Here is a 15334-nt window from a genome sequence, read left to right as displayed (position 1 = left end):
CTCTTTCCGGAAGTTCACTTCTTCTCTTTGAATTGAATACACTGCTTTTTTTTCCCTTCCCAATAATGATAACTACATATAAAATTAAAATAAAGATAAAAATCAAAACTTGCAATCTCTGAAGCTGATCTGCTTTTCCCCAAATTGAATCACTGTAGTAAATTCATAAAAATTTCATGAAATTAGTAAAATATTAATTTTTTTTCTTAAAAGGGTAAAAAAGGAATCAAATCTAAATCAGCAGAAATAGCAGAAACATAGGCAACCTAACTTTAACTCAATTTATCTTCACACAGAGAGAGAGAATAAAGCATTTTCAAAACTACCCTTTAGTTAACAACAGATCAGAAGCATAGAAAAACTTAATAGAGGAAATGGAAGAAGAAAGAAAAAAACACAGAAACTAGCTACCACATAACAAAAAGATTGAAACTTTACCAATAAATGGTGCTTTGAGAAAACTCTCTAATTCTTGTGAACCTTCATAGTGTTGAAAATGATTGAATAAGAGGTGTAGTGTAAAGCATGGAGGGAACAAAGCAGAGAGAAGAATGAATGAGTGAAGTTTTAGTAAAGAGTGTTTGTTTTGTTTAATTTGTAAAGTGGAGAAAGAAAGAAAGAAGAAAAAAAAAACACCACAAGACCCGAAAAAGGAAAAAGAGAATGGATGATGATGGGTCATGAACTGTGTTTTCTACTTTAACAGTTCTTCCATGCTTTTGATGATTGTTGTACCTTTTTTTGTGGGTCTCTGAAAATTTTGTAGAATTCAATATTGGACCAAAGAATTATATCACTAATTACTATACACCATTTGTCTTCTCTTCATTTTCAAAAGTTATTGTTTTTTATTTTTATTTTTTATATATGAGAATTGTTTTTTAGATACATAAAAAAAAAGTTTTAAATTATTAATTTTTATTTGAATATTTTTCTCCTCATCAATATAAACACTTAATAATATTTGTGTTGAGAAATAGTGTCAAAAATTATATATTTAAATAATGCAACTGTATTATTTTGTATTAAATAGAAATAATTGTGTTTCTTTTGTCACTTGTTTTTGTTCTTGTAAGTTGTTCTCTATATTGATACAACTCAGCACTCATAATAGCCTTCAATTTTATTCCATTGATTGGTTATTATTATTTTATTTATTTTGCTGAATTTATTTATTACTTGGTGAATGGTTATTTATTATTTATTTTTGGTATAAATATTTCTAAGATTCTTTGTGTCTCAGTTGCTTTACAAGACCGTCGTTGGATATTCTAGGCTGGGAGTTATTATCATGTAGAGTAAAGCAGAAGTATGTTATTGTTACATTGTGAAATGACTAGTACACCCTCCTTCTAGTGAAGAGGCTATCTTCTTCATGCCAAATTTTGAGACAGAAGATTAACACCTTTGAGTCTTAATTAAAGAACTCTCTTCTTTTACTACAAATAAATCAAAGAAAATTGATTTTCTTTGTTAGAAATATGAAAAATATCATAAACTCACGTCATTACGATGTGTTAAATTTGAATTCAAAAGAACAAGTTTAATATAATAATATTAATATTTGTTAGTTGATTTATAATTTAAAACAAAAATTTATGTATTTATAGATTTAAAAATTACATTAAAATCAATTTAATTAAAAAAAAAGTTATTTATAGACTTAAAAATGATTTATAATAAAAAAGTTATTAAATGTAGCATTTTATAACTTTAATATCTAGTTTTTCCTTTTATATTTTGATGGTGCTAGTTAACCATTAGCAGTTTTACGAGAGGGACAGGAACATGACATATGAACATGATGGATGGTCCAAAGTCCAAACCAAAACATAATATGTTATTTTGTGTTTGGTTTCACCTCTGTAACATCTAAAATCAATTATTAATGCGTAAAACTTGAGTTTGATATATTTACAAACTTTTTAGTTAGTTTTAACCTTTAACAAACTAAATTGGCGAAAGAATGCTAGTTTATGAATTAAATTGACGAGTTATTTGAAGTTTGTTTTTTGACCTTCTTTCGTTTAAATATATTTAAATATAAATTAAATATTTACATTAAACTCATTTTTAATTAAATTTAATTTAATTTATATAATTAATGTATTCAAAATCAATTTTCATCACCACAACTTACATTTATTATGCTTAGTTGCATCACTTCTAATTCCATCTTCATGGGTTTCACACTCAATTTGCAAGCTATTTCGAGATTTGTGCATCTAAATTTTGGAACCTTGTGTAAAATATGTTTTGCAAGTACAAGTAATTCAATTTCTTTCTTTTTTTCTTCTTAGAAAAGATTTATACTCCTATCTCTAGATCAAAACCAACTTTTTTATTTGTTAATGATCAATACCGACTATTAAACTAAAGATGTTAATTTTAATATAGTTAGTATAAAATATTTTATATTATAATAAATAGTTACAATCAAAATTAAACATTATTTTTAGATATAATGATCATATGATTGAGTATAAAAAAATATTTAATTGAACATTTAAATGAATTAATTTTGAAACCAAAATACTCTTTTATCAATAAAAATATAGGATGTTATAGAAATAGGACAAATATCATAAAGCAATAAACCAAAAATAGGACAAACATAATCAACTACGACACCTTTAAAAGAAGTAACATTTGACCATTTTGTAGACATGAATAGTTGAAATTTTATGGGAAAATTTAAGAGGTTAGACATTTTTTTGTCAATAGAGATTAAAAAAAGGAATTTGTAGATGATTTAATTTTTACCATATTCATCCATCGCCACTACTTTAGAGTCTATTTCAAAGATAACTCAATTCATAGACAAGTTCGGAGTAAATTTTATACCTAACTAGAGAGTTCATAATTCAATTTGAACTATTGTTAGATATTATTAGATTTAGTTATATATAATTTAAGATAGTTAGAAGTTTTTTTCATGTATTATATTATTCTTCTCAAGTTAAAAATGTTACTATACACTTTCAAATTGCATGGTTTTTAAATATCGTTAGATTTAGTTAAATATTATTTAAGATAACAAAAAATTAATTATAATTAAATAGAAAGTAATTATGTAAGTTATCTTATGAACACTAGATAAAAATGTATCCTACACTTTGTATTATAATTTTTCTCATTATTATTTCAAATTTTATATTTTTCTTAAATTATTTATTTCTTCTTTATATTCAATTACGATTCTCAACAATTACAAAATCTCAATTTATTATAAAAGTTTTTTTACAAATTTACCATTAAAATCCCAAATAATATCACCATATGTTGAACTCTTCTACGGTACAATATAAGACTCATCAATATTTATCTTATACATCCTAAACTAAATTCCTATTTGAGGTATACCATATGTACAACTTGTACTGTACAAGATTATTGTTATTGTGGAAAATATCTTGGAATCTAAAATGTCGGACCAAAGATATCTAGGACTATTTTGTAACCAAAAAAGAAAAAATCTAGTACTATTTTATTCCCAGACAGCCTGATGTTATGTTTTCTTTAAGCATTATGTTTTATTTATTTTTATATTGAATGGCTTCTAAGTAGTCTTCCGTAAGCATGCTTAATTTAAAAATAAATTGTTCAGAATAACTCGAATTTAAAATATAATGGTAACAATCTTTTATTAGAATTTATTTACTTATAATTTAAATTCTTGATTACTAAGTTCCTTTCCCTTAAGAAACTATACAATTGAATAAATAAAAAAATTAAATAGGCTCTAAGTAGAGTATTATATAATGTATTCCTATAAATACACACGCAGCTTAAAAAGATATTTGAAGGTGAGATGATTATAGTGTGTTGGAACATAAGTGTGTTAAGTGTGAATTTAAAAATGTGTTGAAGTCCCACATTAGAAAGAAATATTTTGTGTAAATTTAAGTGGAAAGAAACTAAAATTCAAGTCTCACATTGGAAAGAATATTTTTTGAAATTCTACTTTGATAATCTATCATATTTTGTGTTGTTTCAATTCTATACATACTAAAGTCCCATATTGTTTAGAAAATATATGTGACTTTGCTTCCATCACTATATAATGAGTTTCAAGCTATTGTGAAAAGTACACCAAAAGTTAGATGTTTTTCCCAACTTTCTCTTTTCTCCCTCTTATATTCTGCTCGCCTAATTTTCGAACCACTTCTCTCCTTTCTTTCTGTCCCTTCGGGTTTTTTTTAGAGTGATTTAGTCCGTGACTCAACGCAGTAATACTCTCGGTGGCATAAATTGTAATTTTTAAATAGTTTTTGAAACTCAAAATCCAACATATTGTGTCCTAGTGATTACTAAGTTTTGTGATGAAAGATGACATACACTACACCACTTGACCACTACTTATGTTGTTGAGCCTTTTGACTAGGGTTAGGTGGTATAGTATTTTTGAAAATTTGCAAAATTAAAATATTAATTTTTGAAAAGACTTTGATTTTAGTCTACGTTAGAGAAAATATTTTAATTAGATAATTTTTATTGCAGATATCTTATTAAACAAAATTAAAATCAAAAGATGTGATTTTCTAAATTGATATTTTTAATATCATATTTGTGATCTATTATATAATTAAATAGACTAAATATTCCCATTTTAATTTTTATTGAAAATAAATTATAAAATAATTTTGATTATAAAAAATATGATTAATGGGTAACAATTTATTAGTCCGAACATATACGAAAAATCTCATAACCGACTTCATTATAAGATGTTAGTGTTTTATAAAAATTAGAAGGAGTCTTAGTGATTTTTTTAAGAAACCTCGGAACAAGTTGATCTAATATATTCATTTTAATACGAAATATTCATTTTAATACGAAATATTCATTTAAATAGTTTATATATTAAATTATAATATATTTTTTAAATGTTCAAATCAAATAAAAAAAAAGTAAGTCTACATTAAATAAAATACATTTTTTCTGTGAAATTAAATGAATAAAAAAAATGAAGGATTAAGAATTCAAACTCATCCTCCTTTTAATGAAATTAATTAATCATTTGAATTAAATTATTTAGAGTTAAATATTTTCTTTAGCATAAGAAAAACTAACATCCACTTGCAAAGTGGTCTCTGCTGGTGCTGACTTTGGGCCCCTCTTTGTAATCAATTATCTTGCTGTATTAAGTGGGCTCCAAAGGTCCTCATGAGATTAGATATGAGGATTGCTAAACATTGTCCACGTGCTACCCAATCTTAAAGTGTTTAATGCAACTAATAACTAATTTGTGGCTGCAGTAAAGACCATGAAAACCTAACAACATTATTAATCACAAAACTTGACTCATTCTTGATTTGTTCAAGGAGACCTCACCAGCTCATTTATAGTTTCGTGAATCACAAAAGATTTAAATTGACAAACTGGTACCCTACAAATTTTCAAATAGGGTATAGATTAGATTTGCTGCGAAAAAAGTTGATGACTTATAATTTATTACAAAATTAATTATAATAAAATAATTTTACAGTTATATATGTTAATTTAAAATAATTTTTGAACTAAAATTCAAAAGACTAATAAGAAATGTTTTGAAGTATTATGATTTTAGATAGAAATTATAACTGAGATAAAAGTAATGAAAATTATATTAAATAATTAGAGAATTATTGTAGTACATCAAATAATATAGATAAGATTTATATAATCAATAAACAACACATAGTTAGTATAATTAATCATATCAACTAATTATTGTACTTAACTTATATAATTAATTTATTAACTAATATGTTTACTACACTTTTAGTTTGAAAATTACCAAAAAGAAATATAAAAAATATATTGACTACAAAAAATCTAAAATATTGGAAATATATCGGTTAAAAAAGAATATGAAAAAATATGAAGTTAAAAAGAAAAAAAATATTGTTTTATCATTTATTTTTTTTAATGGATAGAAGTTAAAACACCGATTAGGCTAAAAAGAATTATGTTTGTTTAATAATTTATTTTTTTATGGATACAAGCTAGAAGGCCAATTAAGCGAATTATAAAGAAAGAAGAATTATATCATCAAACTTTGGTGTTGTTGAATTTTTTTTAACAAATCCATAAACGAGGATTCTGAAAGAAATTTAAACTTGATGTAGACATATATCTCAAAACATCATCATCTACTAGAAATTTAGAATGATCCAAGTGCAAATTTTTCATATGATGCATGAGATGCTAGAAATGCTTTGGATCATGACGAATTTAAGCAATATTCTATCCACATGAATAAATTTGATTGTACTTGGACTTCTAAAATATTTAACAAATTTATTGCAGTGTGTGTTGCAATAATTTTGTAAGAAAATTCCTTATGATGAACTAATTTCAAAATTGTTGAGATATGATAACAAATGTTCCACTTTTGAAATGTTTGAAGAAAAAAGTTTTAAATGCAGAAAGAATAAGAAAGGAGAGGAAATAACATGTTTTTTTTTGGCAATTTTGTTATCAAATACATTGCCTTTATAATACCGAATGTCTTATATATTTTTTTTTATCATCATTATTGTGATGAGATAATTTTAATTTGGAGTTTAAGAATGAATGAGAAAAAAATAAACAAATTGTTCGAATCATACTTAAGTGAAGATCGGTTGTGTTGTGCGCACTGAGAAGATGAAGAAAGAATAATTGTTTTTAGTGGGAGAAGAAGGAGAAAAGATAGGAAAAAAAATGTTGTTTGTTGTATGTGGGATAAATGTTCCACTTTTGAAATATTTGAGAAAGGAGGAGAAGGAGATAAACAAATGATTCAAGAATCAAATAGGAAGAAAAAACAAAGATAAATCAATTAATTTTTAATGAATTTTTTTTTCAAGAGAATTTGAGAAAGAAAGTAGTTGAATAATTATTTATCTGATATACCATATTATAATTCTAGATAGAAATCATAATTAAGATAAAAAAAATGAAAAACATATTGAATAATGAGACAATAATTATAGTATATCAAATAATACATAAGACTTATATATAACTAACTATTGTACTTACCTTCTATAACTAACTAATATGTTTAATATGAGGTATGTGTTATTTTATATTTTTAAATTAATTGAATTGCTATTTTTGTTAAATAGTCCTTCAATTAATTTATCTTTATATTCGCTATCAATTATAAACTTTCAAGAATGAATTTTAACAAAAAAGAGTCCAAAGCTTTGTGTTGATGCCGTGTCACATAAACAAGAGTCAAATCTTACACAAAGCATTTTGGGGGACTGAGATTGCAATAGTAATATCTAATGAAATGATATATAAATTCTCACAAAGTCTTCCAATTTCTTGCCTAAAAAAAAGTCTTTCAATTTCTGTTCTTTACTCACTAAAGGTGTGTGCTTGGTTCTCAAGATAACTAGTGAAGAGAAAAATAGGTGATAATGAGTGTGAGAAGAGACAAAGCGGCGAGAATTAGTGCAGATTTGTGAAATTGTTTGATATAAAAGAAAGAAAAGAGATAAATGTAATGATTTTGTTAATTGACAATAAAGTCCTTTATTAAAGTAATTTAATTATCAATTAAAAATATAAGTTAATTAATTTAATTAATTTAATTATTTATTTTAATCCATAAATTACTTAATTTATTGTACTTTCATTTTAATTCATATTTTATTTTTTTTATTTGAATAGTTGATTTTATTTTATGTAATTTTTTAATTAATTTATCATAATGAATTATCCTTCCTGAACATAAATACTCACCCAACCACAACATATATGTAAACCAACCCCTATTCTACTTGCATATGCACACATGAATTTTGCTTATGATACTTGATTTTATAGAAGATGAGTAATTGCGTCAAAAAATAAAAGATGAGCAACTGCATCAAAAATAAAAGATGAACAAGGACAAATTTGGAATAAACATGAAAATAACATCCTTCCTTCGTTTTCTTCAAGTAAAGACTCCAAAAAGTTGTGGGACCAATATTAATTTAATCTCCCTATCCTATTCTATGGACATTTCTCTTCTCTTTCTCTCTTCACTAGCTTCTCTCAAAACAAACACATTCGTATTTATAGAAATTTTCTCAACTGAAAACAAAAGTCATTAAATAATGGAACAACCCATCACCTATGTTGAAACTTTGTATTAAAGTTCAAAAGGCTAATAAGAAATGTTTTGTTAACACAATAGTTAAATCAACATTATATATTTATAAGAGTTTTCCTTTTTTATATTATGTTTATCTTGTCGGATATTTTTTTCTTTTATCTTGAGATCGACTTGAACACTTATTGATATACAATATCGAAATATGGTGTCAGTTTTAGTGTGTTTAAATAACACAATTCATTTTTAATAAATAATGATCATACGGTATCGGTTTTAGTGTATTTAAATAACACAACTCATTTTTAAAAATATCATAATACAATATCGATTTTAATGTGTTTAAAATAACACAACTTATTTTTAATATATTGTGATCATTTATCAACATTTTTATTCTTTATCATAGAGTCAATATAAGATTAGAGAGAGATTCAGCATGTATAGAATAAGCAACCTTTTCAAATTTTAGGGCACCAATTTTTTTACTAGGTAGTATATATATGTATATAATAGTATTTTGCATCGGAATTGCGCTATCTAATCAGCAATATTGCATCAAATATTTGGCTCTATATTGTAGTGGAGTGTACTAAAAATCCAAGTTGATAAACGTCCTCTTTATTTCTGACAAAAATAATTAGGATTCATTTTCACCATTTACAAACAAACAAAAAACTATATAACTTCTAATCTAGACAAAAATAAACTGAGACATTATCTCCTTAATCGAAATTTCATCTTAAAATTTGGTAGTTTTTACTGATATTTCACATTTTCATTTATGTTGTCGGTCTACCGTGTCACTATATTTTCTTCTGCATATTATTTGATTGAATTAAGGGACAATATGTATATCCCCTAATAATAATTGAAAAAAAAAACTATTTAGTCCTACACCTTGCATGAATTTCCATTAAAGCAGCTTCAATATGACTTATTCTATGGCTAATGCATCTCTCTCAAATTTATGAAGGTGAGTATAAGAGAGTTTAAGGGTGAAAATATGAGGACTCACTTGGTTAAGGAAGAAGAAGAAACTATTAAAATTGTTATGACTTTGTTGTATGAGCTGAACGATCGAGGTGATTCAAGGATTTGAGAATTTTGATTTTAGGGTTAATAATTCGATTTCTTTTCAAATAGATCTTGCTTTTTTTTTTTTAATTCAATTTACCAATGTCATCTTAATGATATGTTATTCACAAGATTGTTTCAATAAAATTTTAAAATTTATAGAATAGAGAATTAAAAATTCAATTTTAAAAATAAAAATATTAATAAAAAAAACTAAAAAACCATTCAAATTTAAATATTATTTAATATTAAATTATAAAATTAAGTATTTAACTTAATTGAAACTATAATAAATCTTCAAATAAGGAGGTCATAAGCATAAATTTATCTGAATAAATAATCAAATAAATAGTTAAATATATCTTTTTTTAAATATCCTTTTTAGTAGCTATTAAAATTTTGTTTGATTTTTAGTCCTACAGTATTTTCTATCGATTGATTTAGTCTCAAATTCCTTAAGTGTAACACCCCGTTTTTCAAAGCGAGGATATATTTTTTTTTCTTTTTTTTTTTCTAAAAGTAATTAAAAACGAACAAAGAAATAAATCAGGAAATGCTTTTGGATAAATAATTGAGTCATTATAATTTACAAGCAGCGGAAAAGTTTCTCCAATTACAAATCCAAAACATTTCTACATAAACATCAAATGGTACATGGAACCCATTCAAGGATGATATAAAACTGATAATATTTGTATAAGTACAGTTTTCCAAAACTAAAATACTCCAAACCAAAAAGAAGGACCCCTAGTCCCTATACATCATCCTAATCTGATCATCCTACCAAAAACTATACACCCTGAGTAATCTCCACGCGCCCCGTGAGATCCTCCTAACACAACCGCAGTCAAGCATTCCCCTCTCCATCCCTGTCCGTAGGGTACGCACCAGTAGGGCCGTCCTGACTCTCATCTGAGGGCAAAGCCCAGATTTCCACAATAGTGTAAAGGGTCACCAACCAGAAAATAACAGATAACACATAGCAGTTAAGTTTTTGAATGCTCAAAACAACTTTTTAACTAAGCATGCACCTTAACAGGATTTTCAATGTGCGAAAAGTTCATACATTACATTGCCAATGAAAATGAAGGTAAAATGCAGTTCTCGATCTCCTAATTAACACATGATAAAACAAAACATGGATAGATTCATGAGCAATTAATCATACAACTAAAAATGAGGATTTTCACTGAGCCAATCGATTGGGCAATCGATTGGGGTGAAGATTTTTAATGAAAACAGAATCCTGGGCTGAATTCAATCGATTGGTAAATCGATTGATTGGTTCCTGAGCCCCTGGTTTCGAGCCAATCGATTTCCTAATCGATTTGGTGAGGGATTCTTAATGAAAACAGAATCCTGGGCTGAATTCAATCGATTGGTAAATCGATTGATTGGTTCCTGAGCCCCTGACTTAAGGCCTAATCGATTGGGCAATCGATTTCTTAACTGATTCCTTTGAAAATTGATTTCGAAATCGATTGGCTAATCGATTTTGTGAATTGGCCAAGTCCCTGTTTACCCATCCAATCGATTGGGAAATCGATTTCCCTGATCAGTTTTCCAAAAATTCATGAATTAACCTAAGTCATTCCTAATCAAGTCCACAACCTAACACTTAGCAATTCCTACGCGATTACTACGACACACAAAGGTTCGATAACCATCATACTCACACACAATACACAACACATAGCACTTAACACCTTCATCTCAGTTATCACGATAAATCAAAATTCGAATCACTCAATCATAAACTCAAATCAAACATGACTCGCGTGCCAGGCACCCTAATGCAATGCGTATATGCCAAAATGCATGGACTCGGAATTCCAAACCAAAACCCTCCTCGAAGGGCCGTAAATCATAATTGTACCGCCTATCGCAGGCCAAAGTACCAATTACCGAGGTGCCACCTATCACGGGTCAGCACGATTTACTAAAATGCGTAAATCATAAACGTACCACCTATCACGGGTCAGTACAGTTTACCGAGGTGTCACCTATCACGGGTCAACACGATTTACTAAAAGAAAAAGCGGGAATCGTAAATGTACCACCTATCACGGGTCAGTACAGTTACCATGGTGTCACCTATCACGGGTCAACACGATTTACTAAAAGAAAAAGCGGGAATCGTAAATGTACCACCTATCACGGGTCAGTACAGTTACCATGGTGTCACCTATCACGGGTCAACACGATTTACTAAAAGAAAAAGCGGGAATCGTAAACGTACCGCCTATCACAGACCAGTACTGTTTACCTAGGTGCCACCTATCACGGGTCAGCACAATCCACCAAAAATGTAAATCGTAAATGTACCACCTATCACGGGTCAGTACAGTTACCATGGTGTCACCTATCACGGGTCAACACGATTTACTAAAAGAAAAAGCGGGAATCGTAAACGTACCGCCTATCACAGACCAGTACTGTTTACCTAGGTGCCACCTATCACGGGTCAGCACAATCCACCAAAAATGTAAATCGTAAATGTACCACCTATCACGGGTCAGTACAGTTTACCGAGGTGTCACCTATCACGGGTCAACACGATTTACTAAAATATAAATCGCAAACGTACAACCTATCACGGGTCCGTACAATTTACCAAGGTGCCACCTATCACGGGTCAGCACAATCCACCAAAAATGTAAATCGTAAATGTACCACCTATCACGGGTCAGTACAGTTTACCGAGGTGTCACCTATCACGGGTCAACACGATTTACTAAAATATAAATCGCAAACGTACAACCTATCACGGGTCCGTACAATTTACCAAGGTGCCACCTATCACGGGTCAGCACAATCCACCAAAAATGTAAATCGTAAATGTACCACCTATCACGGGTCAGTACAGTTTACCGAGGTGTCACCTATCACGGGTCAACACGATTTACTAAAATATAAATCGCAAACGTACAACCTATCACGGGTCCGTACAGTTTACCAAGGTGCCACCTATCACGGGTCAGCACGATTTACTAAAATGCGTAAATCATAAACGTACCACCTATCACGGGTCAGTACAGTTTACCAAGGTGTCACCTATCACGGGTCGACACAATTTACCAAATGAAATGCATGAGCATACACAGACTCCATTCACAACAATCGTTAAGCAAATGCAGATATTAAAAGATTCCCCATTTTTAATACCCATTTAACTTAAACGACTTTCAAACAACATTAATTAAATAAGTCATTAAGAGATTCCCCGTTCTTAATACCGATTTAACTTAATGATTTTCAAAACAAAACGTTAAGCAAACAGTCATATTAAGAGATTCCCCATTCTTAATACTCATTTACCGAAACGACTTTCAAACAACATTAATTAAATAAGTCATTAAGAGATTCCCCGTTCTTAATACCGATTTAACTTAAAGATTTTCAAAACAAAACGTTAAGCAAACAGTCATATTAAGAGATTCCCCATTCTTAATACCCAGTTAACTTAAACATTTTCCTCAAATACACATTAAGTAAACCGAGGTATTAAAAGATTCCCCATTTTTAATACTCGTTTAACTCTAATGGTTTTCAAATTCCACAGAAACAAATTCAAACATACTTTCACATTCAAACCATAATTCACAACAACCACACCAATTAACAAACATCAAGTACGAACACACCGAATATACCGAACACAAATCACGCAACATAACACCCAGATACATCAAATTTCATTTACCACGAAACATTCATCACTATAAACAAAACCTAACTCTAAGGTTTTTACCCATAACGCACTAGTTTCGTTTTTCCCCAAATCGATACATTTAACCCTAACAAATTCCTTCCCACACAACTACAGATAAGTCCCTAATGCAAGCTAGAAGTTTGGAAGGAGCCCTTACCTCAACGTTAGCTTTAACGCGCGTTTCCGGTACCGCGAGAAATTCCGGTAAAATCTCCGCTCGCAACGCCGCTTCCAAATTAGTTCACTAGCACCGTAGCGTGGTGGTGAGCAACTTTCCCTTCTATCTCTTCGAGAAATGAGGTTTGGATCTAGAAGAAACGAAGGGGTTTGTGTTTGGATCTCAAAACCGTTTTTCTTCGTTTTCGAATCAAAGAGGAAGAGTGGAGTTACGAAAACCTTGATCTAACTCTCACCCAACCTTGGGTCACTAGCTTTGAAGAAAAGGAAGCAACGAAAACGAAAAATGGAGAAAGGATGGATTTTTGGTTAAAGCTCACGTGAGTGCAGAGGAAGAAGATGGAAAATTCAATTTTCCCTCCTTTCTATTTCTTTCCTTTGCTTTTCCTTTCTTCCTTTTTCCTTCCTTCCTTTATATACTATTTTCTTTTCCTTTTCCTTCCTTCTAGTTTTCCTTTCTTTTTCCCTCCAAACAAACATATATAAATATAATAAATATAACTTAACAAATATCTCAAAATCTAGATATTTATTAAATTACCGTTTCACCCGAAACGCCTTAAATTCACCGTAAAGTATTTTCCGCAGTTAAATTCAATTTATTTATCGACGAGAAATTCTAATTGGCATCGAAATACCTTTTTGATTATAAAACTCCAAAATATTATTAACTTTGGCTTAAAAGCCTCCGAGCCAAAATCCAAAATATACCAAAAATACATAAAAGGGTACTTTAAAATTATGGGTCTTACATTACTCCCCCCCTAAAATTAGTTTCGTCCTCGAAACTATGCATCGATAAATAACTCTGGGTGTTGTTCCCTCATCTTGCTCTCCAGTTCCCAAGTCGCATCTCCAGTAATTGGGTTCCAGATCACCTTGACCAACGAAACATCCTTGGTCCTCAACCGCTTAATCTTCCTGTCATCAATTCTCACGGGTGGTACTTCGAACGACAGGTTATCCTTTAGCTGGATTGTGTCTGGTTCGATCACGTGAGATGGATCTGCGAGATATTTCCTCAACTGCGACACATGAAACACGTCATGGATATTGGACAGTATCGGAGGTAATGCAATCCGATAAGCAACCGGCCCAATTCGTGCAGAAATCTGATATGGTCCAATGAATTTCGGAGTCAACTTCTTCGATTTCAAGGCTCTACCTACTCCAGTAGTAGGTGTGACTCTCAGAAATACATGGTCACCCTGTTCGAATTCCAAAAGTCTGCGACGCTTGTCCGCGTAACTCTTCTGGCGATCTTGTGAAGTCTTCATTTTCTCCTTGATCTTCCTTACTTTAGCTGTGGTCTGTTGCACCATCTCTGGTCCGACAATCATATTCTCACCGTCTTTATACCAACACAAGGGCGTTTGACACTTGCGCCCATATAAAGCCTCATATGGTGCCATTCCAATACTTGCGTGGAAACTATTGTTGTAAGTGAACTCAATCAACGGAAGTACATCATCCCAACTTCCTCTATCATCTAAAACACATGCTCTCAACAGATCTTCCAAGGACTGATTCGTCCTTTCAGTCTGTCCGTCCGTTTGTGGATGGTAAGCTGAACTCAATCGTAGCTTCGTTCCCAACGCTTCGTGCAATGCTCCCCAAAAATGCGATGTGAACTTCGGATCACGGTCTGATACAATGCTCGATGGTACCCCGTGTAACCTCACAATTTCAGCAATGTAGATCTCCGTTAGCTGATCTACCTTATAGGTGGTCCTTACCGGTAAAAAGTGAGCAGATTTAGTCAGCCGGTCCACTATCACCCATATAGAATCATTCTTCCTCCTTGTCTTCGGTAATCCGGTTATAAAATCCATGGAAATGCTGTCCCACTTCCATTCAGGTATATCTAAAGGTTGCAACATTCCAGCAGGTCGCTGATGTTCCACCTTCGCTTTCTGACAAGTTAGACAAGTGGATACATATTCCGCCACATGTTTCTTCATTCCTGGCCACCAATAATTCTGCCTCAAATCCTGATACATCTTTGTTGCCCCAGGATGAATACTCAGCTTACTCTTATGCGCCTCTTCTAGAATCGTTTTCCGCATATCTGTAATGGCTGGTACACAAATCCTACCATTACACCGCAAAACATTATCTGCCCCGATCTTGAACTCAGTCGTCTTCCCTTGTACTATTAGATTCCTCTTCTCTTGAATTAAGACGTCATCCTGAGAATTCGCAATGTCTTCAAGTAATCCACTCGAGATCTTAATCATTCCGAATTTCAAAATTCCCGGTCCGAACTCTACGTTCAAGTGTAGGTCTCTAAAAGC

The sequence above is a fragment of the Cicer arietinum genome, chromosome 7 (genome assembly GCF_000331145.2).
Source record: "Cicer arietinum cultivar CDC Frontier isolate Library 1 chromosome 7, Cicar.CDCFrontier_v2.0, whole genome shotgun sequence".
Lineage (NCBI taxonomy): Eukaryota > Viridiplantae > Streptophyta > Magnoliopsida > Fabales > Fabaceae > Cicer > Cicer arietinum.
Note: the sequence above shows the minus strand (reverse complement) of the source record.